Here is a 27,821-nt window from a genome sequence, read left to right as displayed (position 1 = left end):
ATATATATATATATATATATATATATATATATATATATATCTATGCCTATATAGCTAGACATCATGTTTGGAGACACATTGGTACAAGTAGCATGTCTCAAAGTAGACAGATAATAAACAGCTAATAAATCAGTAGCACTAGTCTTTTCTTTGGTTATGAGTGATACTGACACATCAAGAACTGTGGCTAGGGGGCCTGGGGTTGTGGCTCAGTGGTAGAGTGCTCGCCTAGCATGTACGAGGCACTGGGTTCAATCCTCAGCACCACATAAATGTAAAATAAAGATATTTTATTTTACTAAAACTAAAAAAATAAATATTTTTTTTAAAAAAGAAGTGTGGCTAGTTCCATGATAATAAAAAAGCATTATTTCAGATGGTATGAGAAACATTAACCAAACAGAATTAGTTTGTATAAGAACAGTGATGCTCCCTTTCCAACATCAGGCATGTCTTGGGAGACCAGGCTGAAAGATAATGGAATTCTTCCAATCTAATGGTGCATTTGTAGTTGTTGTGCTGCCATTTCCAATGGCTCTTACTTTCTCCACTATTTTCAAATACCACATATTATTCTTTAATATTTTCAGAAAAGGCTATCTTCATTAAACTAGTTATCTTAATACCATAAGAATGAGAAAATATTATCAAATACTTTTGACAGCATATTGTGCACCTAGTATTATCCTAAGCGGGTCACATTGTTTGATGCACTTAATTCCCACAACAATCCAATGAAATAAGCACTATTATTTTTTATTTTTTCTTAAAGAGAGAGAGAGACAGAGAGAGAATTTTAATATTTATTTTTTAGTTTTCAGCAGACACAACATCTTTGTTTGTATGTGGTGCTGAGGATCGAACCCGGGCCACACGCATGCCAGGTGAGTGCACTACCGCTTGAGCCACATCCCCAGCCCAACTCTATTATTATCATCATTTTGCAATGAGAAAATTAGAATCATAGTTTAAGAGATTTGCCTTAAATCACTCATCAGCAACGAGACAGAAGAAAGAGTCCAACTCATGCACATTAGCCCTCAAGGCCATATTCCTAACAACCACAGTATATTTCTTTCTAAGGGGAAGAGAGGCAATATGCATGTAGTGAAAATATTTCTGGGCTAAGAATGAAAAAGCCTGGATTTTAATTCTAGTTCTGCCACTGACTAGCCATATGACCTTGAGCAAAACCCTTCTCCTAATTTGGGTCTCAATTTCCTAGAAAAATGAGTAGGGTGGACTTGATGTTTTCATAAATTCTTTTCATTTTGCAGGTTTTGTGAGTCTGTAAGTATAGATTTCTTACTAAAAGCAGAGGCATATCGATGTATATTTTATACAGAATTTCTTGTTCAAATAGAATTCTGTTTCTAATTCAGCAAAGCATTATTGCTCTGGGCTATCTGCCTGGATATAGAAATAGCCTTACAATTCAAAAGTGGATGTTAGCAGGGTCATTTAAACAGGATCCTAACCTATTGCTTTCTTCTAAAGACAGGATGTAACAATTACTCACAAGTAATAAGCATGACATTTAATATTTTGATTTTTTTCTGATTGCTTTCCTTAAGAAAAAAGGCTGACCTACCTTGTGGTTTGCCTTGACTTCATAGAGAACAAATTTTTCTCCAAAGTCTTGTCAGTCTATAAATGTTTAAATATTTAGGTATTTTGTTTCTGATATACAGTAAAATTTGCCAAGTTTTGTAGCTTAAAAGTCCACCATTTCTGGTACCAAGCCATAATGAACAAAGAAAACAGTGTTAACAGAGCCTTCTCCCATTCAGTGAGACAGTATGATTTGTAATGAATGGTGGATATTAATACCTACAGAATTAGATCCATTTGTACCACAAATAATCAATTTGGAAAGAAAAATACTTCTAGTCTCCAAATACATAGAAAAAATAAACTAAATATAAGTAACCAACTATGTTACCTCAAATATGTGTTTAAGTGCACAGGGATAGGTCTGTGCTTCTGTCTGCTAAGAAGTAAATGTCAGGAAAGCAACATATCATAGTTTCTAAATGTCATTTTACCACTTTTCATTGTCATTTTTCTTTTCCTGTTGAGCAACATTAGGTTCAGGCTTTCAGTGAAATCTTGAGCACCATCTCATCAGTGATGTCGGTAGGGTGTAGGGTGTTCTGGTTTTTTGGTTTTGTTTTCTAGCAGATAATTAGTTTAAGGGAACAGAATGGGGATTTTTGAGGCTTTTTACATACCAAATTAAAGGTCATAAGGCTGGAGTCAGCTAAGCCAGCAGCAAAGTTGGACCAAAATTCCAGTGAAAGCCAAAAGGAATAATTTTCCAGTGTGACTTTTTTTGGTAATTTTGAAACTCTTAAGTGTTGAGAGAAATGATGGGCCAATACTTAGGCTATTGTGTTCCAGACTATAAGTATGGATGTTCTCTGTTACCAATATGTGCTCTTATGAATTTTACCACCATAGATGCCTTGGTCCAGATGAGAAAAGAACCTCAAAATCAGAAATAGGAGCTTATTTAAATCAATACTTTAAAACTTATTCTATGGTAATCAGTACCAGGAAGTTTAAAAACAAAGTTTTCTAGTAGCCTCACTTTTAATGGAAGGTGATTTATGGTCCCTTATTATCTTCATAGTATGATAAAAAGATGTGAATTTTAATACCTCCCTGTATGTATCTATATGACTGTAAGAAAATTCCTTAAATCTCCCTTGGCCTCAGTTTCTGCATCTGTATAGTGAGGCATGAGGCCATATCTTTCAGCCTTTTCTAGATAAAAAGCAAACAGTTGGAATTTAAAGCATTAGGATTTAAAGATTACATCCCTTTTTTTTGAGTCAGGGTTTCTATGTTGCTCAGGATGACCTCAAATATTTCTCATTCCTCAGCCCTACCAAGTAGCTGGAACAATAGGCACATGCCTCTTTGCTCAGGCAGATTAAGTTCTTTTAATAATATATTTTACTTTTACCTTAAAACCTTATTCTTTGGTTTTCTCAACATGTGTACACTCACCGAAGAGATTAATAGAATGATACATTCTACTTCAATGATGCTTTATACAGAGGAAAGTTGTAATGCTCACATTAAGTTTAATGGAAGAAAACTGTACAGCTAAGATTAACAATAGGGTTAAGGGATATCACTTGTTAATCACTTATATGCAGGCTAGTTCACCAGCATTTTATTAATATTGTCTAGTTTAATTCTTATGATAATTTGTTGGGATTATTGAAGATAGCCAAGAAATACCATATTTTCTCTTTGCCTTAATTCTGATCTAATTAAGAACTAAGGTCACAGCAATTACCATAGAACCAAACTTCACCTTTACTGATATAACAAGTAAAAATTAAAGAGACCCTAAGCAACTTAGTGAGATTTTGTCTCAAAATAAAAATTAAAAGGGACTGAGGTTGTGGCTCAGTGATTAAGAGCCCCTGGGTTAAATCCCAGTATCAAAAAAATAAAACTAATTAATTAATTAAGAGAATGGCTTATACATATAGAAAAGTAAGTTTCATAAAATAGGACAAGTGAATTAGGCAGATTCAACTCCTCAACTGGGCAGATAAGAAATGCAACCAGTCCCAGCAGCAGTGGGTCACTGTAGGCTTTCCCTGCCACCTGGGTTCCTTATGATATGTAGGAGAAGAGCAGAATGTGCACTCCTTGCAGCCCTTGTCTCCCAAGAGAAAGGGAAAGAAGTCAAATTGGCCTATATATACCCTGTTCTTTTCCCACACTTACCCATTAGGAAATGTACTGCACCATTATAATAAAAAATAATAAAAGCAAATGCAAGAAGCCAAGAATGATAATATAGTTCTATCTAAACATAAATAGACATTGAAAATAGAAAAAAAGCAGAATAACTCTTAAAGAAACAAATCCAGAAACATTAAGGGTCTTGTCAAGAGTCATATAACCAGTAAATGGAGGAGTTAGGGTTCAACTCCAGTTCTGCCTGACTCCAGAACCCATAGTTATACCCCCGTTTCTTTCCCTATATGGTTATCATGCATTTTCCACTTTAGTAGTCTTTCACTAATAGCTGAAGACGTATTCAACCATTATTTCTTCAGATGAAAAATTCTCTGCTACATAAGAGTTATATCATGGCTTCCTCTCCACTATTATCTCCATGTACAAACCATGAGAGCGGTAATATTATGGGATTATCCCCCAAAAAAGATTTGCTTGATTCTCAAGCTAATATTAAATACCCTAACCATGTCAGAAACATAATAATTTTTTGTATTTTATGTTCTTCCTTTTTGTAGATTAAAAAAGTGACAAGAATATGAAATATTCTACCATTTTAACCTTGGTACTTTCTATAATTGACCATGTAAATAATGAAATAGCAATATGCTCCTTCTGATGGAAAATTTTTATAGGAAAAATAACATTTGATTACATATTCCAAGTTTATTAATTCTAACTGTATATAATGCTTATTTTCATTAGCAAATCTTCAGGAAACAAACTTTTAAATTTATTTTTTATTTTTAATTTAAATGTACTAAAGGTATATATTGATGGGGTACAGAGTGATATTTCAATACATGTATATAATATGTAATGATCAGATCTGGGTAATTGGCATACCTATCACCTCAGCAAGTACCAAATATTTTGTAGAAAATTCATATGTGATCAGAAGGACTGAGATAGATTCCAGACTCTCTAGCAAAGAGTTAGAAGCAACAGTAACTGAACAGGAAGTAGTAAGCTCACTCTGAAGTACATAACCTAACCCAGTAGAATCAGAACTATGTGCCTGGTTACCACAGTGAGAAAAACAGGGGTCAAGTTGTCAATAGGGGTTTGTAAGTTATTCATGGAGACAGTCAAGAGACTGAAGGGTGGATGGGCAAACTCCAAGAGATGGAAAGTAGCACAATTATGGTAACATGGGGCCAAAACACCATATCCTAAATGTCTTACCTATGGTTACCTTTCCTAACAAAGTTTTTTCCCAACAACAAAATCTGTCACTGGAATGCATGTATTTCATTAATAAAGGTCTAGCTACTTTGAGTAGAAAATTGGCCTTTGGATGTTCCTCGTCTTCAAGTCTGCATTTCATGAAAGGCAAAAAGTGTATCAAACTATTTAGCAAGAGTGATGGCGCAGACGCACCATCTTTCCTGATAAATGGTATGTAAAGTTTTGAACAATGTTTCAGTTGAAATAATCTAAAGTAAATTTGTTTTTAAGTCTAAAAAATATTATGCATGGATTTCTGGAAAACACCATAGTGAAAATGCTCATTAAATATACCACTAAATCATGTAAAATGCAGCAGGTATCACAAATTCACAGTTGCATTGTATTATTTGCTACAGAAAGCATCTTCTCATTACTAACATAGAGTTGAGAAGATGTTGAAGATATCATTAGTCTTAATAAGGTTATTTATTTATTTTCTTCTTGACAGTGACAAGAACTAATATGAGGAAGATAGGGAAGGAAGAGCATCATTATCAATATTCATACAGTTTCCAAGGAAAACATTATTTGTGTATATTAGGTATAATAGAAGGGAAGAAATCAAATAATAAGCTGATTTCTAGCAAAACTACCTAAATTTAAATATAACTCTGGCCTATTAAAATATGTATAAGAAAATCTCATTACCTCATATTAAAATCTTTTCAAGATTAAAATTAATGCTGGAAATTTAGGAATATATTTCCACAGCATTTAACCTCTGAGAACCTACATGATCATCATGCAAAAGAAACTAAAAATGTTAGTCTTTGTTTGTCTACTTTGTTTAAAATAGGATTTGTCAGAAAAGTATCACAGGAAAAGGTTTTAGACTGAAATTGAATCTGTTTTTCACAAGTTTGTACTTTGTTTTAAATATGTATTTGATGATTTCAGAAGATAACAAATGAATTATTCTTTGTTAGGTATACTTAACATATAGCAATGAATAAGAGAGATACATTCTCTTATGATCATAGAGGCTTTAAAGGAAAAAAAGCAGTGGGGGGGACTAGCATTTCATTCATTGAATGAATTTTTGGAAAACCTACCATGTGTCAAGTGCTCTGGTAAGCCCTGGAGGTATAAAAAAATAAAGTAGACATTGTCCCTGGCTCATAAGGAACTGAAAACAATCAGAGAATGTAGACGTTAATGAAACAATTAGAATATTGTAGATGTATAGTAGTCCGCTTGGGCTGTCATAACAGAATACCACAGACCAATTTTCTTAAACAATAATTTTTTTTGTTCACAATTTTGAAAGCTAAAAGTTCAAAATTGAGGTGCCAATAGAGTTGGTTACTGGTGATCCTCTATCCTTGGTTCTTTTTTTTTTTAATGTCTTCTTACATCTTCTTTACTCTGTGAGTGTACAGACAGAGATCTCTGTTATCTCCTCAAGTTCTTCATATAGGGACACAAGTCCTACGGGATTATATTCCCCTTATATGACCTTATTTGACCTTGATTCCTTCTTAAAAGTCCTATCTCAAAATACAGTTACATGGAATTAAGACTTCAATATATAAATTTATAGGGAACACAATTCAGTTCATAGCAAGTTTTGATATATATCCTATATGAAAACTGCATATTACAGACATTAAGTATTGCTGTATATACATATATATATTTGGCTGTATAACCAATGTGATCCTGCAATCTGTACACGTGGAAAAATGAGAATTCATACCCTATTTGAATCAAATGAATGTTATGTCAAGATCTTTGTATTGTCTTGAGTAACTAATAAAAAAACTACATATTACAATCATAGAATACCTATGAATATGATATTCTAGTTTGGGGGAGGGAAGTTAACTTCCCTGAAGAAGTCATTTAAGTTTAGCTTGAAGAATGAAAGAAAACTTGTTTGGATAAGAATAGTAGGAAAGTAATTAAATAAGCAGTAACATGTACAAAGTTTACAAAATATGGCATATTCAAAGAAATGAAATAACTTCAGAGCAGTGAAAGCAGAGAGAAAGAAAGTAGAATAATACGAGACTATCTAGGTAAGCAGAGGACAGATCACCTTGTGAGTCTCATGAAAGGATTTAACTCTAACCTAAAAGTAATGGGAAGTCATTTTATAATTTTGAATACTGGTCAAAATTACTATTTAGAGATTTCTGACTTCTGTGTGTGAGTGTTTGTGTCTGTATATTATTCCTTGACACATATTCCTAGAGAAACTTGGTACATGACTACATACTGTCAAGAGTGCTTACTTTGGGGGGCTGGGGTAATAGCTCAGTGATAGAGTGCTTGCTTCACACGCATGAGGCACTGGGTTCAATCCTGAGCACCATATAAAAAATAAATAAATAAAATAAAGATATTATTAAAAAGTGCTTACTTTCAATTTCAACAATGCTTCTGATATGCTGTTATATAAGTCTGGTTACCTTTGTCCTTCTTTTACATGGGGGTATGTGAAAATGAAAAGTACAGGGGATGTTTCCCCTGGTCTAATGATTCTCTTCCCTCTCTCCTTCAGTAATAGTAGTATTTAAAATCTATAACAGCAATGAATATTTATTGATCACATATCATATGTAAAACAGTGCGGTATTTTAGATGATTTTATCATTTAATCCTTATTTGAAAGTGTTACATAACTTGCCATAGATGGTAAGGATGTAAAGTAGTAGAGCTGTGATTCAAATTCCATTATTGAAAGCTACTACCCATACTCTCCACCAGGAGACTGTTTTGCCTCTCTTGACCAGACCATGCTCAGCCTTAATAGCAGTGCATAATGAAGAGAGACAAAGAGAATCATTCCTTTCTCCATCCACATTGCTGATTCAGATTCACTGCCTCTGCCTTGAAATGTTTTAACAGATTATAGAAACACCTGATCATTATCAACTTGAAAAAGGATGTTTTCTTATTTCATTGTCCTGTGGAATAATGCACAAATCTAAGACTATAAGGTCCCTAAACCTCACTGAAGGGAACCAAATAGGGGAGGGTAATGAATTTTTCCATCAACTGTCTATTATTCAAGATGGTCTTTCACCTTATCAAGCTGAAGTCCATCTGGTCCCATATTCGAACTACAGATTGGTTAAAAGAAAATAATAGGAAATTGGAGAATAGTTTTGCAATGTTTATTTGCAAGTTAAAGTGCAGATTGAATCTTCTAATTTCCTTAATGGGGATAATGTTAGTCTGGAAAATTATTAAGTTTGGATTTGATTCAAAAATTTAGTTATATATTATATTAAGCTCATATTTACTGGAGCACAAGGCAATCTATAGGAATAAGTATCTAAAGTCTATTTTACTACTCTTATTATGAGCAGATGGAGCATAGATGTCTAAAAATGTCTAAAAAAATCTTTTGATTAAGATCCTGATTACAGTCAGATTTGGATGAAATATAATGGCCACATACAATGGTTCTCTGCATTTTCAAACACTAGTGGACTTTACTTGACTTCTCTGAAATTAGATATTAGACTTTCATAAAATTTGGAGCTTGAAAAATAAACTCTAACCACACTAAACTGAGTAGAGATAGGTAAATGGCTTGTTCACAACTGATGAGAGATAGTCTTTCCTCCAATGTTGCCAGATCAATGAGCTATTACAGTTATCAACTCAACAGGGAGTAAACTTTTGAATGTATCAGTTAGTTTTAAAGAAAATAGATGCTGGACATAGATGTGGGCAGATGTTGACAATATGGTTTTGGTTAGTGAGATATTAAAGAAAATTAGGATGATGGGGGGGTGGGCTTTCTATTCTTCTGAGATTGATAACCTCCAATGATCAACTCTGGCACAATGAAGACCAGATGCCAAAAGTACAAGGCTCCTGCTCCTTTGAACAAGATCCTTTTCTTCTTACCCACAGAGTAACAACCATTAGGCTTGGGAACTTGTTTTCCAAGTCCCTAGAGGATTAATATTCCCTTAGCTTTTCCTCAATCTATTCATGAATGTATCCCCATAAGAGTCTAGTAAAACCAGGTGAAGCTGATTAAAAGTCAGTGAGGGCCCTTTTAAAAACAGACGCACTAAGGAGGTTGTTCTGAAATGCCTCTACCTAAAAAGTAATATGTTATAGTGGTATATAAGGTTTTAAATTCTAACAAAATTAGGTTTTAAAACCTAGTTATGCAACTTGCTTGGCTATATAGTCTTGGGTAAATTAGTATTTCTTATGACTTGTTTGTGCTATCTATAAAATAGATCAAAATGGAATCAATCTCATAGGGTAGTTATGAAGATTAAGTAAGATCATGATCCAGGCACATATTCAGCAATTGATTTTTAAAATGATTTCATTGGTGCATTATAGTTATACTTAATATTAGGGTTGATTTTGACATAATCATACATGCATGGAATATAATTTGCCCTACTTCAGTCCCCAGTACTTTCCCTTTTCCTTCCCTCCTCCCTCCCCCGTTCCCCTTCCTCTACTCTGCTGGTCTCCCTTCTAATTATGTATTGTTTTCTTTTTCAGCGATTGATTTTGAAGGCATCAGAAGCACTCCAGCAAACACTGGGACAATAATTAATAATTGTTAACAATCTCTCTGGATTATCATAACCATTGCTTTTGCAACTTAAGCTCCTAATATTGATTTGTAGGTGTGTCATACACTATCTGGGGCTTCTGGAATTATATATTGCCTCTGTCCAGAAGAAATTTGAAGTGTCTTATAATAAGATGGAACTACAACATGTCTTTATATTTTTCCTATTACCTGGCCAGATATTCTGATCTCAACCTTTTCCCACTTGTTCATACTCACTATGTGACATAGTTACTTAATTTCTTTGTGCTTGTTGTAAGGATTAAGTGATTTAATATATTTAAAGTCAGAGGCACATAATACATACTTGAAAAAAGTTAGCTATCCTTTCCTTTTGTTTAATAACTCATGGCTGAGATTCACTTTCAAATGGTTCTACAGTCTTCTGATGGCAACACTAAGAAGTATACACAGATACAGTAGAAACACAAATCAATTTAAATACAGCAATGACCCTAAATTGAGCATCAAATTCCTTAGGGACCACAGAATTTCTGAGAGTAGACTATAAACCCGTGTGTGCAGCAATGTTTTCTCAGAGTTGCAATTTAAAAAGCCTATCTGGGGCTGGAGATGTGGCTCAAGAGGTAGTGCGCTCACCTGGCATGCACGGGGCGCTGGGTTCGATCCTCAGCACCACAGAAAAATAAAATAAAGATGTTGTGTCCACCGAAAATAATTTTAAAAAATTCTCTCTCTCTCTCTCTTACAAAAAAAAAAAAGCCTACCGGAGGTCTAGACTTCAAATTTTGGGGATATAAAAAAGAGGACAACACACACACACACACACACACATACACACACACACATACACACACACGTGCATACAAGTTCTTGTATTTCCTCAAGTACTAAAAGGAAATAATAGTGAAAAGAATTACAGCTCTAAATCACATTGTGATTTATATATCATCTTCATATGTGCCTCAAAAATACAATGCATCAAACAATTTAAAACAAGAGCAAGGTAGCTCTATCTTTTAAAAAAATAATTTTGTTAAAATACCTCTTTTATTAAAGGACTGCATAGGCAACAAAACACACCTAAGCTTCCAAGGGATACAGGAGATCAAAGAACATGATATAGCAAATTGTCTAAGTCATTTGAATATTAAATTTAGTAAACTAAGAAGAAAATTCATAACCCTGAAAAATAAACTACATACATACTTCATTCTAATTAAAACAATTTCTGTAAAATATTTACCTTTTTAGTACTTTTGGAAAAAATCTTAGTCCTTTTATTTTTAATTAATTCATTTTAATTTGTTTTACATGACAGCAAAATGCATTTCAATTCATAATATACATATAGAGCACAATTTTTCATTTCTCTGGATGTACATAAAGTAGAGCCACACCATTTGTGTCTTCATACATGCACTTAGGGTAATGATTTCCATCTCATTCCACTTCTTTCCTACCCCCATTTCTTCTCCCTCCCTCTCCCTTCTTCTATTCCTCCCCCCACTCCCATTATGGATCAGCATCCACATATCAGAGAAAACATTCAGCCTTTGGTTTTTTTGGGATTGGCTTACTTCACTTGTCATGATATTCTCTAACTCCATCTGTTTACCTGCAAATGCTATGATTTTATTCTCTTTTAGTGCTGAGTAATATTCAATTGTGTATGTATACCACAGTTTCTTTATCCATTCATCTAATGAAGGGCATCTAGGTTGGTTAAACGACTTAGCTATTGTGAATTGTGCTGCTATAAGCATTGATGTTGCTGTGTCCCTGTAGTATGCTCTTTTTAAGTCCTTTGGGTATAGACTGAGGAGTGGGATAGCAGGATCAAATGGGGGTTCCATTTTAAGTTTTCCAAGCAATCTCCATACTGCTTTCCAGATTGGTTGCTCCAATTCAAAGTCCCACCAGCAATGTTTGAGTGTACCTTTTTCCCCACATTCTCCCCAACATTTATTGTTGTTTGTATTCTTAATTGCTGCCATTCTGATTGGAGTGAGATGAAATCTTGCAGTAGTTTTGATTTGAATTTCTCTAATTGCTAGAGATGTTGAACATTGTTTTCATATATTTATTGATTGATTGTGTATCATCTTCTGTTCCTTAGCCCATTTATTGATTAGGTTATTTTTGTGTATGTTAAGATTTTGAGTTCTTCATATATTCTAGAGATTAGTGCTGTTAGAGGCAGGGTCTCACTAAGTTGCTTAGGGCCTTGCTAAGTTGCTGAGGCTGGCTTTGAACTCACAATCTTCCTGCCTCAGTCACCAAGCCTCTAGGATTACAGGTGTGCACCATTTTGCCCAGTGGTTAAAATACATCTTGAAAGCTGAGATTAAGTATGTCCACTTAGTAGTTATAAAGCATAAAAATCTATATTAATGAATTTAAACATATATAATTATATACACACATACACACACACACACACACATGAACCTTAAGGTAAAAGTGAAGCTTTGCTATGTTTTAGCTATCAGATAACTTTCCTTTCAATTCTGCAATATTTCTATTCATAGAAGATTAAATATTTAATTGTTAATATCCTCACATTCACTGAAGAAATAAAAGTGACAATATTAGTCAGTTTCAACTTAATGAAGTTGTCCCAAAATATTTCCCATTTTCAGGTATCATTATCTTTTCATTTCTGAATAAGAAGGCATAGAGCAAAGGAATATTTTTAATAATTACACTTTTGTATATATGATTCAGAATGTACATTGTGAATGTGGGCAATAATCTTAATTCTCTAAACTTCCATTTTTTGCTCAATTTATGTCCTGATGGACTTCTTAGGGAATCCACATTGCAGTAAGCAGTGCCTATTTCACATGATATTGTCAGGTATTAACTAGAAGCATATATGTTAGAGTCAGGTATGTGGGCTGGGATGTAGCTCAAAGGACGAGTGCTTGGTTAATATGTGTGAAGCCATGGGTTCTATTCCCACCACCACAAAACAAAAACAAAAATAAAACAAACAAAAACAGAAATGTAGTAGGCAGTCAGTAAATGTTAGTTAAGAAGGAGTCTACATTGGAAATGATTGGGTTATTGTAGAATAGAAGGTAAAAATTTTAAATGCTGAACATAAATGAACCACAAGTAATTAGATAGATAAATATTACAGATATATCCAGTTAAATTATACTCAGTAGGCATAGCATAAATAGAAACTTTATAAGTTATTAGAAATTTCCACTTTAGTGATGAAACAGAACTGATATAAGTTTGGTGTACCAAATATCAAGAAATTTGTCATAAAATATTACATTCATTTTAGATGTGGCTGATCCCATAAGGATATATGAAGAATCTCCAAATCTAAAGCAAAAGGAGAGCTGAACATCATATGTTTAGTTGACAAAGACCCTATAGGTGTCCTAGAAATATTTGAAGACCTCTCTACCTTCAAAGCTGAAAGAACAAGGGAGAGGACTTTGGCCCTAGTAAACTGGAAGTTCAAAATGAAATCCCAGCACACATCTGGGATCCTTGGAGGGCTATTTCTTCAGTGAAATGGTAGTTTAGAAAGTAGTACACCTGCTGGCAAAGGTACACCATAACATATCTATCCACCTTAACTTGGGTTATATTTGAGGAAAACCAAACTTTCCTCTGAGAATCTTAGCCCTAAGAGTTACAGGGTTAATAATTCACAAATAAGAAAAATTGACATCAATTGTTTGTAGCACTATAAAAAAAGAGTAGACAAAAATCATTAATACATGTAGCAGGAAATACAGTTAATTGGTAAATTGCCTGACATATGCAGGGCCTTGGGTTAAGTCCTCATCAAGCTCCCCAATATCATTCATAGTGAAATCCATTCACTCCTCAGAGTATGTCCATCAATTCCACATGAACGAATTTAAACACGCAAAGGAATGAGCACATCATGAAAATAAAAAGAAACAAATGACAAAATAACAATTAGACCCTCAAATATTTCAGATACTGAAGTATTTGAATTACAAGATACAGAATGTGGAATAAGTATTTTAAAGAAACAAAAGAATAAAAATGATAAGCAAGAGTAAGAAACTCTCAAAAAGACCAAGAAATTTGAAAAAGAGCCAAATAGAACTTTCAGAAATGAGAAATATAATCATTATATTTAAAATGCAATGCAATAATTAAACATCACACTGGAGTCATCTGAAAAAAAGGAGCACAGAAGGCCACAGAGAAACACAAAGACATGGAAAATATGAAATAGGGGTCAAAAACATGTATGATAGCCTCAGAAGTTCAAATATATATGTAACTGAAATGCAGCAAAAGGTATAGAGGAATCTGGTTGTGTGTTGGTAGGTAGGGTGGAGGAGGCATAATTTGAAGAGATGATGGCCAAGAATTTTCCAGAATGGGTGAAAGAATGGATTTTTGGATTCAGGAGGATAAAAATTTCTAATAAATATAAATATATCTATATAAATTCAGTGAAACTGTATAATATTAAATATTTTTAAATTATACAAAGAGAAAAGGTTAGACTATCTTAAAAGGAATAAAAGAAGAAACTTCAGTTGTGGTAGCAGAAGGCAAAAAACAGTGGGACAATAATTCCACATGGATAAGAGAAAGTAACTATCTAGAAATTATTATTCCAAAATGAATCAAAAAGATATGCTGTCAGAAAATCAAAATGGTGGGAGTTTGTCACCATCTGCCCCTAACTAGAGGAAGTTTTAAACTATGTATTACAGAAAAGAAGGAAACTAGAGGTGAAAGAGAAGATGTAGAAGAGTATGGAGAACAAAAGAAAATACTAAATATGTATTTACATCCAAAGAAATTCTGGCTAAATATTTGAAATAATAATTGTTAATTTCAGGTATGAGTTAAAGTAAAATTATTAAAATAAAATTCTGCACAAAAATAAATGTAAGAAAGGAGGGGATGATTAAATTTTTTAAAAAAGTCTACAATAGTGGTAGTATTCAGAAATAAAGATAATGCTTAGCTTTAAAAATGAAAAGAATCCTTAAAAACTAGGAATGTAGTTACTGTACAACCCCAAATCCTATATCTTGGTATAGTTCCAAAAGATCTAAAATCAGCATACTATAGAGACACAGGAACATCCGTGTCTATAGCGGCACAATTCACAATAGCTAAGCTATGAAACCAACCTAGGTGACCTTCAACAAATGAATGGATAAAGAAAATGTGGTACACATACACAATGGAATATTACTTAGCCATAAAACAATGAAATCATGTTATTTGCTGATAAATGGATGAAATTGCTAAATGAAATAAGGCAGATGCAGAAAGTTAAAGGTTGAATGTTTTCTTTCATATATGGAAACTAGTCTAAAATAAGAGAGGGACTGAGGTAGAGAAAAGAAATGGAGGGATTGAAGGATTCCATCAAAATAAAAGATAGTAGAATAAGAGGCTTGGGTCCGAAGAAGGAGGGATGGAATAAGAGAAAAATAGTGGAATGAACCTGAATTAATTTTCCAATGTGCATACATGAATGTACTAAAGTGAATCCCACCACTATGCATATCCACAAGACAGTATTTTTTAAAATATAAATAAATAGAAAAATCAATAGAGTATAGGAAAAGGGAAAAGGGGATGAGGAAGGGGAGTGCAAGTGTAAGTACTGTGAACTGAATGAAGCAAATTATATCCCATGAATTTATATCATTGTCAAAATGAATCTTAATATTATGTATGACTAATATGAACCAATAAAAATAGAATATATATTAAGAGTAACAAATGAAAAATAGAAATGTGTAAATTTCAAAATTAAAAAAAATAAGAAGAACTAAAAGCAATAACCTAAATTAATAAAAAAAAAGAGAAAAAGAAGAAAGAAAAAACCATAGAACAGACAGAGTAAATACAAAGGACATAAAAAACTAGAAATAGACACAAATACAATAGTAATCATAATAAATATAAACTGGCCAAACCTTTTAGTTAGAAGAAAGATTGAAGATTGGCTAACAACGTATAATCCAGCTACATGCTATTGACAAAAGACAGCATATACCTTTATTTATTTAAATATGCATATATACATATTTCATGAGTATTTAATGTGTGCTATATAAAATGTGCATTCTATATTTGTTGGGTGCATATTTTATGTAAGCACTTCGATCATTTATGAAAATTGACAATGTAATTGATCAAAAAGTAGCCTCAACCATTCAGAGAATCATAAGAAATAGACCATGTTCGTTGCTACATGAACTTAACCAGAAATAATATTAAATAAGTTTTTAAAAATCATTTTCATTTGGAAATCTAAAAATCTATTTTAAATAATTTAGATTTCAAAAATAGAATTGAAATGAAAATCAGAAAATAACTATAAAGACCATGTCAATTAAAATACTAGATTACATATTCAAACTCATGCAATTTAGCTAAAATGCTATTTAAATAGAAATATAGCTCAGTTTAGATATAAAGAAATATTGAATACTTGTGAATAAAGCATCTTGTTTAAAAATTAGAAAATAAAAATGGGTTAAATAAAAACACAATTGAAAGGAAAAAATAAATCTTAAGAACAACTGAGGGAAATGGAGAGATGGGATAAGGGAAAATCAGTGGAATGAATCTGACTTAACATTGCAGTGTACATATATAAATATATTACAATGTGTCTCACCATTATATATATCCAGCATTAATTTAAAAGAAACAAGTTAACAAAAATAAGTCAATATCAGGAAGTTCAGCAGGGTAGAGGAAAGGGAACAGGAAAAGGAATGGGGGAGGGTAAGTACTGGGAACTAAATTGGAGCAAATTATACTCCATGCATTTATAATTATGTCAAAATGAGTCAAGCATGATGGCACAAATCTGTAATCCCAATGGTTGCGAGACTGAGACAGAAGGATCATGAGTTCATAGCCAGCCTCAGCAATTTAACAAGGCCCTAAGAAACTCAGGGAGATGCTGTCTCTAAATAAAATACAAAAATGGGCTGGGGATGTGGCTCAGTGCTTAAGTGCCCCTGAGTTCAATCCCCAGTACAGAAAGAAAGAAAGAAAGAAAGAGAGAGAAAGAGAAAAGAAAAAATCCTAATGTATGTATAACTGAATAACTGATATCAACCCATTTAAAATGAAGAAAAAAAGAGTAAATGAGCTAAAATCAAAGATTCAACAAATAAGCATGTTAATAGATTATAGTTATAGTTGAAGAAAAAATAAATAGGAGATCAAAAAAATCAATATAGATCAGAAGATATAATTTGGAATAAAGAGGATACAAACAAAATAAAGATAAGTTTAAGAAGAATATGGGAGAATAAGAAGGTCTAAACATGAGTTGCTGTAGGAGAGAAAAGAATGAATGGGGCAAAACCAATATTTTAAAAAATAATGGATAAAAATGTTCTAGAACCTATGAAAGAATTCACTCTTCACATTTAAAACCCCAATGGAGCAAAGTAGGTTAAATAAAAAGAAATCCATACCAAAATTCATCATAGTGAATATGTAAAAACCAAAGAAAAGAAAAAAATCAATGTAGTATCCTCTAAACTGACAAGTAGCTTCTCTAACATGTAAATGACAGAAGACAGAAGGTGGCTGATGTACTAAAAGACAGTGAGTGCTTACCTTGAATTTATGTCCAGAGAAATTACCTCTCTAAGAATCTATAGCAATAAAGAGAGGATTCTCACGAACATGAAAGGGGATGGAGATTAGGGGGAAGGATGAAGAGAGGGAAAGGGGAGGTAGTGGCATATGAAATTGAACAAAGTATATTATGTGAATGTGTGAATATATAAAAGTGAGCCCCACTAGTATATATAATTGTAATAGACCAATATTTTTTAAAAAAAGTAAAATAGAGCAAAAAATAAGAAAAATAAAGATGCAATAGAAAATATCAATAAAGACAACAATTGATTCTAGGGACAGGAGATAATGAAAATAGTCTGAAATTTCCATCATTATCAAATAAAAGAGAAAGCACAGAAATATTAGGAAATAAAAGGGACATGACTATATAACTATACATGACCTTTTTAATCTCTCAAGACAATTCTAAGAAAATCTTATTCCAATAAATTTAAGTATTTGAATAAACAATTGTTATAACAAAACTGATTAAAGGGACTGGGGCTATAGCTCAGTGGTAGAGCACTTGCCTAACACATGTGAGGCACTGGGTTTAATCCTCATCACCACATAAAAATAAATAAATAAAATAAAGGTATTGTGCCCATCTACAACTAAAAAATATATTTAAAAAAACTAATTAAAGAAGAGAGAACCCAAATGCATACAAAATTATTAAAAACATCAAATCATTAAGTTAAATCTTTTCATATAAAAGACACCAGACTCAAAACATTTCTAAAGAGTCCTACCAAGTTTTTTTTTGCCACATAATGTGAATATTGTTTTTTTCATTAAGAAGTCCATTAATTTCTACATTCATAGACTAAAAGAGAACATTTCTATAATATGTCAACAAACAGTGAAAACACATTAATGATAAAAGTAATAAGTAAATTAGAAACAGAAAGATATTCTTCACTTGATAAGAGTATCACTGAGTACTTAGAGCAAATAACATAATTAATGATGAAAATTTAGACTTATACATTCTAAAATGAGAGACAAGACAAGTATGCCTGCTACTACTGTTTTTCTTCAACATATTACTGGAGGCACCCACCAGGACAGTAAAGCAAGAAAAATAAATGAAAGATATAAGGATTGAAAAGTAGGAAACAAAATAATCAATACATGGTACAAGTATGTATGTTGATTTAATTGGAGCTCAGAAAGACTATGCTTTTTCTACTTTACAGACAAAGAAGGGAAAACAGAGAATGTACATCACATAGCTACTTTATAGTATGCTTTTATTATTCCCTATCCCTATAAGTGACACTACCATCCATCCAATTATACAAAGAGGACAGGGACCATGTCTTTCTTGTGAGTGTATCATCAGGACTTAACACAATATCTGGTACAATATAATGTAAATGCTTAATAAATATTCGATGAAGGAAGAAGTAATGAAAAAGAGGGCCAAGGAGGGAGGAAAGAATGAGCTCTCAAACCCAAGTTTTTTTCTGATACCAAAGGGCCTACTATATGGTTTCTTATGATATAAAATGAAGTAGATTTAAAAAGTAGGTAAGAGGCTATAGATATAGCTCAGTTGGTAGAGTGCTTGCCTCGCATGCACAATGCCCTGGGTTCAATCCCCATCACCACCAAAAAAAAAGGTATGTATATTAGCATTTTAAATCTCATCAACTATTTGTTGAGCATCTATGATGTGACAAGTCTTATGTGAGGCTATAATGGTGGCATGTGAGTACATGCATGTGAATGTGTGATATGTCTATGTGCATGTATGCGTATATATGCACATATATACACATATGTATGAATATACATATAATATGACAAAGATTATTAATGATAAAGTCCAGGGACGAGGATTATGGCTGTTTCTAAAATGTTATTTTAACAGGGCATAGTGGCACATGCTTCTAATCTCAGTGACTAGGGAAACTGAGGCTGTAAAATAGTAAGTTGAACACCAAACTTGGAAAATTAACAAGATCCTATCTCCAAAAATAATAGTCAAATCAAATAAAATAAAATGTTATTTGTACTTTTTGGTATTCTCTAATTAATACGAATTTTCTTTGCAATAGAGGAAATGATTATTTTCTAAAGAAATACATAGCCAACAATAACTGATTCATTCTTCAGAACTAAAAACTCATACAGATTTCATAATCCTCTTACTCAATCATAGTTTCTTCTGCTGCTTCTTAAATCAAAGTTTTTAGACATCATATCATAACTGAAGACTGGATTAGCAAATGAGTGGCTAAAAAACATTTCCAGACTGGGTACAGTCAGGGTACAGACCTCAACATTTTGGAAGTTATTTTCTAAAGTTTGACTTTGCCTAATGTGTTCTCATGGTTAGAATGAGGTTACAGATTTTTTAACACAATACCACAATCTCAGTATAACTTGTCAGTAAGTATATACTATTAACATTGATCACTTGGTTAAGCTGATATCTACCAGGGTCTTCACTGAATAGTTACAATTTTTATTTGTTATCAATATATATTTGAAGGTAGATAGTTTGGGTTTATGCAAATATTCTATTTCTCTTTAACATTTTTATTGGAGGGAGTGCATATCAGGGATTGAACTCAGGGACACTCGACCACCGAGCCACATCCCTAGCCCTATTTTGTATTTTATTTAGAGACAGGGTCTCACTGAATTTCTCGACACCTCATTTTTGCTGAGGCTGGCTTTGAACTTGTGATCCTCCTGCCTCAGCCTCTAGAGTCAATGGGATTATAGGTGTGTGCCACTGCACCCAGATCTCCTTAAATTTTTGTCTATAAATTTCAGAATTCAGTGGTGGATTTGACTGTAGTAATTATTACAGAAGTATTCAAATGGTGATTTTTATATTTTACTCAGTCCTTCTTCATTTATTACTTAGCATTCTTCTATAAGGGAGATATGTTCCTTCTCCCCTACTTATTTATTTTTTCAATTATATTAAAAGAAAACCTTTTTATTTTGAAATAATTTTAGAATCACAAGGAATTACAAAAATAACACAGTTTCCATAAACCATTCTCCCCTAAACATTGTACATTATCAGAACCAAGAAATTGACATTTTTACATCACCATAGTTTGTAACTCTAGTAGGTAGTATATATTATGAATTAAACCATGGAATCCATTTGGACTTCAATAGTTATGTTTTATATATAGTCATTTGTGTGTGTGTGTGTGTATGTGTATACTTCTATGAAATTTTCTCACAAGTATAGATTTGTGTAACCTCCATCATAATCAGGATATAAACCAATAATTTATTTATACCACTATGGACTCATGGATGTTTGTTTTGATGTTTGGGATTCAGTACCATCTTAACTTGTTGTTTTTATTTTCTTGAAAAAAAGTCCACTTTGGGCTACAGGACACTCTTCCGTGGTTACTATTTTGCACATTATAGCATTATTCATTTTTTTAAAATCTTCTTTCTTCCTAGCACCAGGATCATCTTATTGTTTTCCTAATCCAGATCAAGAATCAACTAGTCCTCTGAGGATCCCTGGTTCCTTTTACTGGAGAGTGGGATTTATAAACCATGATCTGTGTTACTTATTGCTATCGTGGTATCCTTCATTCCAGGCCCTTTCTATGGATTCAGCTAGGTGCACAAACGTATGCATGCATGCATGCACACACACACTCACACACAAACACACACAAAAAAAGTGAAAGCATGTGTATAAATAGCTTTACATTTATTTATCAATCAAGTTTTCTATTTATCTAGGCATTACTCAGTATCAGTGGTGTATTGGTTCTAGGACCCTCCTTCCCCATAGATTAAAAAATCTGCAGATGCTTAAATCCGTTATAAAAAGTGACCCAATATTTGCATGTACCATACATGTACCCTCCCATATACTTTAAATCACCTCTACATTACTCATAATACCTAATAAATGGAAATGCTACATAAATTGTTTTACTATGTTGTTTAGGGAATAACAATAAAAAATCTACATGTTCAGTACAGATGTTATTTTTTCTGATACTTATAATCTAAAGTTGATTTAGTCTGTGGATATGAAATCCACAGATATGGAGGGTTTCTCTCTCTCTCTCTCTCTCTCTCTCTCTCTCTCTCTCTCTCTCTCTCGTATGTATATGTGTGTGATGATATATATGATATACATATTGTGTATAATGTCATATGTGTTATATATTATGTGAGATGTGTGTGTGTTTAGAAACAAACTCCTGCTGAATCCTATCTTCAATCCAGCACCACATGACTCATTCTAACATTCTTCTTTTGTTTATTTGTAGCTTCTTTGACTGACAATGAAAAATATGGCTTTCATTATCTACCATATATTTATTTAATACTACTACACACACATTTCAGAGTTGTTAACCCATAGATCTATAAGGAAAAAACAAATACTCAACATTTAAAATGTAAATGCTTGAATCTAATGTATGAAATATAATATGTCAAGAGCTTTGTAAAGTTGTGAACAACCAATAAAAAAATAAATAAAATAAAATGTAAATGCTTCTAAGATATATGGAAGCACTACACTAATTTAGACTAAAGTATCAGTGACTAATTAATGCTAATTTTGGTAGGGATAACAGAGCAGTAGAAACTGAATTAAATGGGTTTTGATTGAAGAAAGGGTTGGAAAAGAATGAAGGAAAGGTCACAAAAAGACAAAAAAAAATGTTGCCTCCTTCCTTCTTTGAATGATATAAAATTTGATCATATGGTTCTCATAGTCTGGCTGTTCCTAAACTCCCCATCTTTGTGACACTAACCCAGTCAAATATTTCTGATAACAAATACCTGGTTTTTGAAAGAACATATGGCAAGGCATTAAGTAGTAGACATTAAGCTATATATCTGCCTGTGATACTGTGGCTGCACTTAGCAACTCTGATTTGCATCCAGGAGATGCTCTGGAATTTGCTGAAGTATTGCTGCAGATTTATCCAGGGGTGGAGTAATAACAAAGAGCGAGAATGAAAAGCAATAAAAAATATTGTCAAACAACTTTTGGAAGGAAGATAACAGATATAACAAACCAGTTGGAGACACATCCCTAAATGTTATTCCAAATAGTAACAAGATTTTCTGGGTGGATTAAGGCCACAATAAATATTGAGGAAAGGCTGTCATGAATCTAAACTCCTTGTACCTTCACCAACTTAGAGTACACAATTCAAGACTATTAATAATAGAAACTTCCATAAACTCCAAATCAATAGTTGTTTCCTATTCCTATTATCATATGTCATATCCAATCATCTCCTCCTCCATATTTCCTTTTAGGAAGACCTAGAACATTGCAAGAATATTTTCAGTTGTCGGTAGTGTTGGAAAATAAGTACTTTTTGGAATCACATATATTTGGTTCAAACCTGGAATCGAACAACTGTGCCATGAAATTTATTAGGCATCAGTTTCCTTATCTTTGAAATATCTAGCTCATTTTGTGGAAGAGCCTGACTAGATGCTGACCAACCTCATCTCCTCTTCATGATCACAGAGGAAGACTATATTTCCCAGGCTCCCTGAAATATGTTGTGGCATTTGATTGAGATCTAGGCAATGCAATCTGAGCAGAAATGATATATAACATATTCAGGCTTGGCTATAACATAACTATTACAGTTTAAATATGAGGGGTTCCCCAAGAGTTCACATGTGATTTGATGAAAGAATATTCAAAGATGAAATGATTAGACTACAAGAGGTATGACCTAATGAGTGGATTAATCCACTAGATAAACTGAATAAGTGGTAACTGTAGGCAGGTTAAGTTGTGGCTAGAGGAAGTAGGTCACTGGGGTCATCCCTTTGGGGTTTATATTTTGTCTGTGCTGAACAAAACTATTCCCCCCACTCTCTCTCTCCTTCCTGGTTGTTATGTCCTGAGCTGCTTCTCTTTGTCATGCCCTTCTACCATGTTACTCTATCTCATCTTGGGCCCAGAGCTATGAAGTCAGCCAACCATAGACAGAGCCTCTGAAACCCTAGTACCCTACCCCCAAAAATAGAAAACTAAAGGATTTACTAAAGTACACTGAGGCAAGGTCTAATAATTTGCAATTCTACAAGTTCCCATGTACAGCTAATCCTACTGGTTCAGGGACGACACTTTGTGATAATCTCTGTTCTAAGGTACTCGGGGCAGGCTTTAATATACCAGTTTTAAGAATGGAGAAAAACCCATCAATGGTTCATTGTATAATCAGAATTCATGGCATATAATCTTAAAGCAACTTAATTTTGCCTCCTGCTGTTACTTCAATAATTATTCAGTGGTAGGAGATCTTCTCCTCCTCATAGATGAAAACTTGAACAGATGTAGACTTTCAAAACACTCTCACTGGGGAAATTTGTCAATAATTAAGCCTTCAGAGGCAATGTTTTGGCACTACTAAGAGGATTGCCATATAGGAAAATTTTAAGTAGGCCAACTCATCTAATGCTGATGAAAACACAAATAACAGAAGCTTTGAATACTCTATGAAAAAAAAAAAACAGAACCTGTTTCTTTTCAGTTTTGAGGTAGAATACACTCGATAGCTTTCTTTATCTTCCTTCTTTCTGCCTTGTAGAAAGGAAGATAAAATACATTTGAAAGAAGAGAACTGAAATGTGTGGGGGACGGCTTCAGAAATAAAGGAAGTTACACAATGATTTTTGAATCTAAAGTACTTATGCCTGGTGGCTGAGAGAAACTTCAAGGCTTTTGTGGTTAAATAATATTCAATGTTAGAGTGATATATCTACTCTATTCAATGTTTCACTATATGATAATAATCTAGGGCAATTTAAAAAGAAATTGCTACCCAAAGGCTGGAGATAAAACCAGGGTTTGATAAAGCTGTGATTGATAATGTTTAAAAGTTAGAGGGAAAAGAAAATGATTTGACCTATAGTTAGTGAAAATTCATCTGGCATTTAGGTAACAAATAGGTCTCTATCTTCCAAAGCTTCTCCCACATTCTAGAGAATAAAATAAGTATGGAAAATGACAATTTAAGCACTGAAACTAGAAATCTAAAGTTATGAAGATGAAACAAAATATTTAGAAATAATAATCTTCAGATATTTCCACATGGACTAGTAAACAAAGTAAGCAGAAGAAAGTAAAGAATATACTTTCATTGTTCTTGTTCAATAAATATAATTTGAACTAACTTTCATGTCCTTTTGGATCCATATTTTATGTCAGTTTACATTTATAATAGTTCAACAAATATTAAGCCCTTACTATGTGCCAGGCACTGTGCTAGGTTATTTACTTATAACATCTAACCAATAATAGAAAAAAGTATGTATTAGTCAACATAAGTGCTGTGAATTATGTAATAGTTTTCTATTTGGGGGGAGGGGTGGTGTACTAGGGATTAAACCCAGTTCCTCAAATATGCTAGGCAAATACTCTACCTCAAATACTCTACCACTGAGCTACATCAACAGCTCTTTTTAAAAAAAAAATTGTTTTGAGACAGGATCTTGCTAAATTGCCCAGGCTGGCCTTGAAATTGTGATCTTCCTCGCTCCAGCCTCTAGAGTACCTGGAATTAGTGGTATGTGGCACCATACTCAATTTCCAGGTGATTTTGATGCAGGGTTAAGTTTGAGAATCATCATCTTATAGAGGACTGTGAAGATAAGGCAATATACAGTTGTCCCTCAGTATCTACAGAGAATTGGTTCCAGAACTTCCCACCCAGTATCAAAATCTGTAGATGCACAAGTCTCTTAAAACAGAAATGACATAGTTTTTCCATATAATTTGTACACATTCTCCTATATAGTTTAAATCAACTGTAGACTACTTATTATACTTAATACAATGCAATTGTTATGTAAATAGCTGTTATAAATGCTAGGTAAGTATAATGTGTCATTTAAAAAACAATAATAATGAAAAAGAGCTGTACACCTTTAGTACAGGCACACTTTTTTTCCCCAAATATTTTTACTTCACAGCTGGTTGAATCAACGGATGTGAAATCTAAAGATACAGAGAGATGAATACACTTAAAACACGATGATGATGATGATAATACTAATAACATCTCATACTTATTAAGTAGTTTTTGTTATCCAGGCACCAGGCTAATCACTTTAATTGGATTAAGTCATTTAATCATCACAGCAGGTACAAGGAGAAATATGATAACTATTATTATTGCCCTAAATTGCAGATGAAAGAAACTTAAAGGTGAAGCATTTTTTTTTTCAAGTTCAGATAGCTAATAAGTAGAAATTTGGTTTCCAAAACCAAGCACACCTTTGGAGTTCATTCTCCTGACCAATATAATATATATCATGTGACTGGTCTGTGAATTTCTAAAGATGTTTAATCCTGATTCCAATTTATCATTTGTCATCAGGGTTTGACAGTGTCAAACCATTTAACCTGATATAGAAGCTCTATAACACAGTTTCTCTGAAGCTTCATATAAATCAGTATTTCTTGAGTATAATCTTCTTGAGCTATGACTTCATTATAACTCCCTTAAGTGTTATATTTTCTATTCTTCAATAGTGGTCCCTAACAGTTACACTTTCAATATTTCTGCCCATCAGACTTTCTGTCAAACAGAAAAAAAAATAACATTTATGTGTAAATAAATGCAGAGATGCACTGTAGAATTCAGAAACTTTCTGTAATTACTTAGTCTAGTGAAGAAGACTTTTGAAATGCAAATAATGACCTCTTACTTGTCAAGTATCTGTTGTTCTTAAAGCTGAACATTGCTTTATAGTATTTTGACTAATTATAAAAGGTTGAAAAACAATATTCTCGAATAGATTAATTTTACTTATCCTGGCACAAGAGAACCATATGAAAGCCTCCAAGATATTAAGCTTCCACTCAGCCTTTAAGAGTCTACAAGCATTTAACCATTCTGCAAGTGAGAAATATGAAGACAAAAATTGCCTCTCTCTTTTAAAGGGTTTAGCCTATTGTGGTTGAATGGGGTTTGCCTTTGAGAAAACTAGGAACCAGATAAATACCTTAGGAACCAGAAAAATACTCTAAATACTTCAGGGAAAATAGGTACTTCTATTCTCTTCCATACCCCACCCCACTGCCTTAATCTTATGAGCACCCTAAATGCCTATGCTGACAAGAGACATTAACTTACAACACTGGGTTTGTCATCATAATTACACTGCAAAGGAGCCCTTCTCTCAGGGAAGGTCATACAGGCTACAGAGCAAAATGAGTAAGGCAACACAGCTTCTGAGAGGCTCCATTCATAATGCAGGGGTAAGCATGAATGAAGCATTATTCTCTCTGGGGAAGTTCTGAAAAGGTTGACCTCAGTGGAATGGGTGCAAATTTGCATAATGCTTCATTTCCTTAGAGCAACTGAAGGGTTGGTAACCATTACATGAGGCGAGACAACATCACTGGAAAGATTAATGGGATCAGAGTATCATTACTCCCAAATAACAAAGAGTCATGTCAAGGTCACTCCAAGGTTTACCAAGAAAAAGATGTTTCCTCATTGAAATGGGTGACTTGTCTCAGGATGACAGGGTAAAAGGAGAACAGTTGCACATCACTATGTACAAAGCTTCCCAATGAGTCTCTTTTGTGTTAAGCACATAAATGGATAAGGTATGGAATGGATGAGACTTGTAAAAACTTGCTGGTTTACAACCATTGGCAGGGACCATAGTATGAATATCTTTTAACCAATAAGTTATTTGACCCTCTTGTTATCACAGAAAGGAAATAAAAAGAATGGAAGAAAACAGTATTCATTTTCGCTTCAGACTCCCAGCTCTAGTCATTTGTATGAGTAATTATATTGATAAATTGATTGATTGGGCTCCTTCATGCAGCCTTAAAATAGCCTCAGGGGCTCTGGTACATGTGCGATGGCAGACTTAACCCAAACCACTTCAATGAACTATCAATGAAGTTAAGTCTCTAACAAGAAAAAAAAAATCACAAAGATGTAAATGGCTCTCTAGAGAGAATTTTCTGATCATTAATTCCTCCTGCTGTGCACCTATGTCCTGGTTTAGAATCAAAATTACAGTTATTGATGTCAGCTCCCAATTAAATTTATGGACATTGAAGGTCAAAATTTGTGAAGGAGAGAAAAATAAACAGGTTAAAACAGTTTTAAAAAGTTAGTATTTTGTCATCAAAGTCATCTTGACTTTGCAGGGGGGCCTTTATTGACTATATCAATATGAAGAAGCAATAACAGACACACTTTTCCTGTCCACTTCCACCCATGCCAAAACAGTTGATACTGCTGACTTCAGGTTTTTCTGATCAAATGCAATGTCTGGGATTAGGAGAGAAGATTGCTAATGTAAGGGGCTAGGACAGAAATCACTGTAGTACCTAGGATCACCAAAAGAACAATCATAGGCACTGAGTTCCCTTGAATATAATTTGTAGTCAAAGGGCTACAACCTCTGAATGAACACTGATGTAACCTTGGATAAATTTGAATTAGCCTGAGGACAAGCTCTGGGGATTATTGTAGTTAAGACTCTAGTTAGGGTACTTTTTCACAAAGAAATCTTTCTGTGAATATTTTGTGACTCTTCATCCCTAAATTGGAACTGTACAACTGCCTTGATAATTGAATTGGGAAGAGATTATGACTGGAGATTTTCAAATTTAGGGCCTAGAAAAAATGTTTTATGAAAAAAATGTCAATGTTGTTTTAAAATTGAAGGGGGTAACTCA

This window comes from Marmota marmota, unplaced genomic scaffold (genome assembly GCF_001458135.2).
Source record: "Marmota marmota marmota unplaced genomic scaffold, marMar, whole genome shotgun sequence".
NCBI classification, from domain to species: Eukaryota; Metazoa; Chordata; class Mammalia; order Rodentia; family Sciuridae; genus Marmota; species Marmota marmota.
This window is presented reverse-complemented; position numbering follows the sequence as displayed.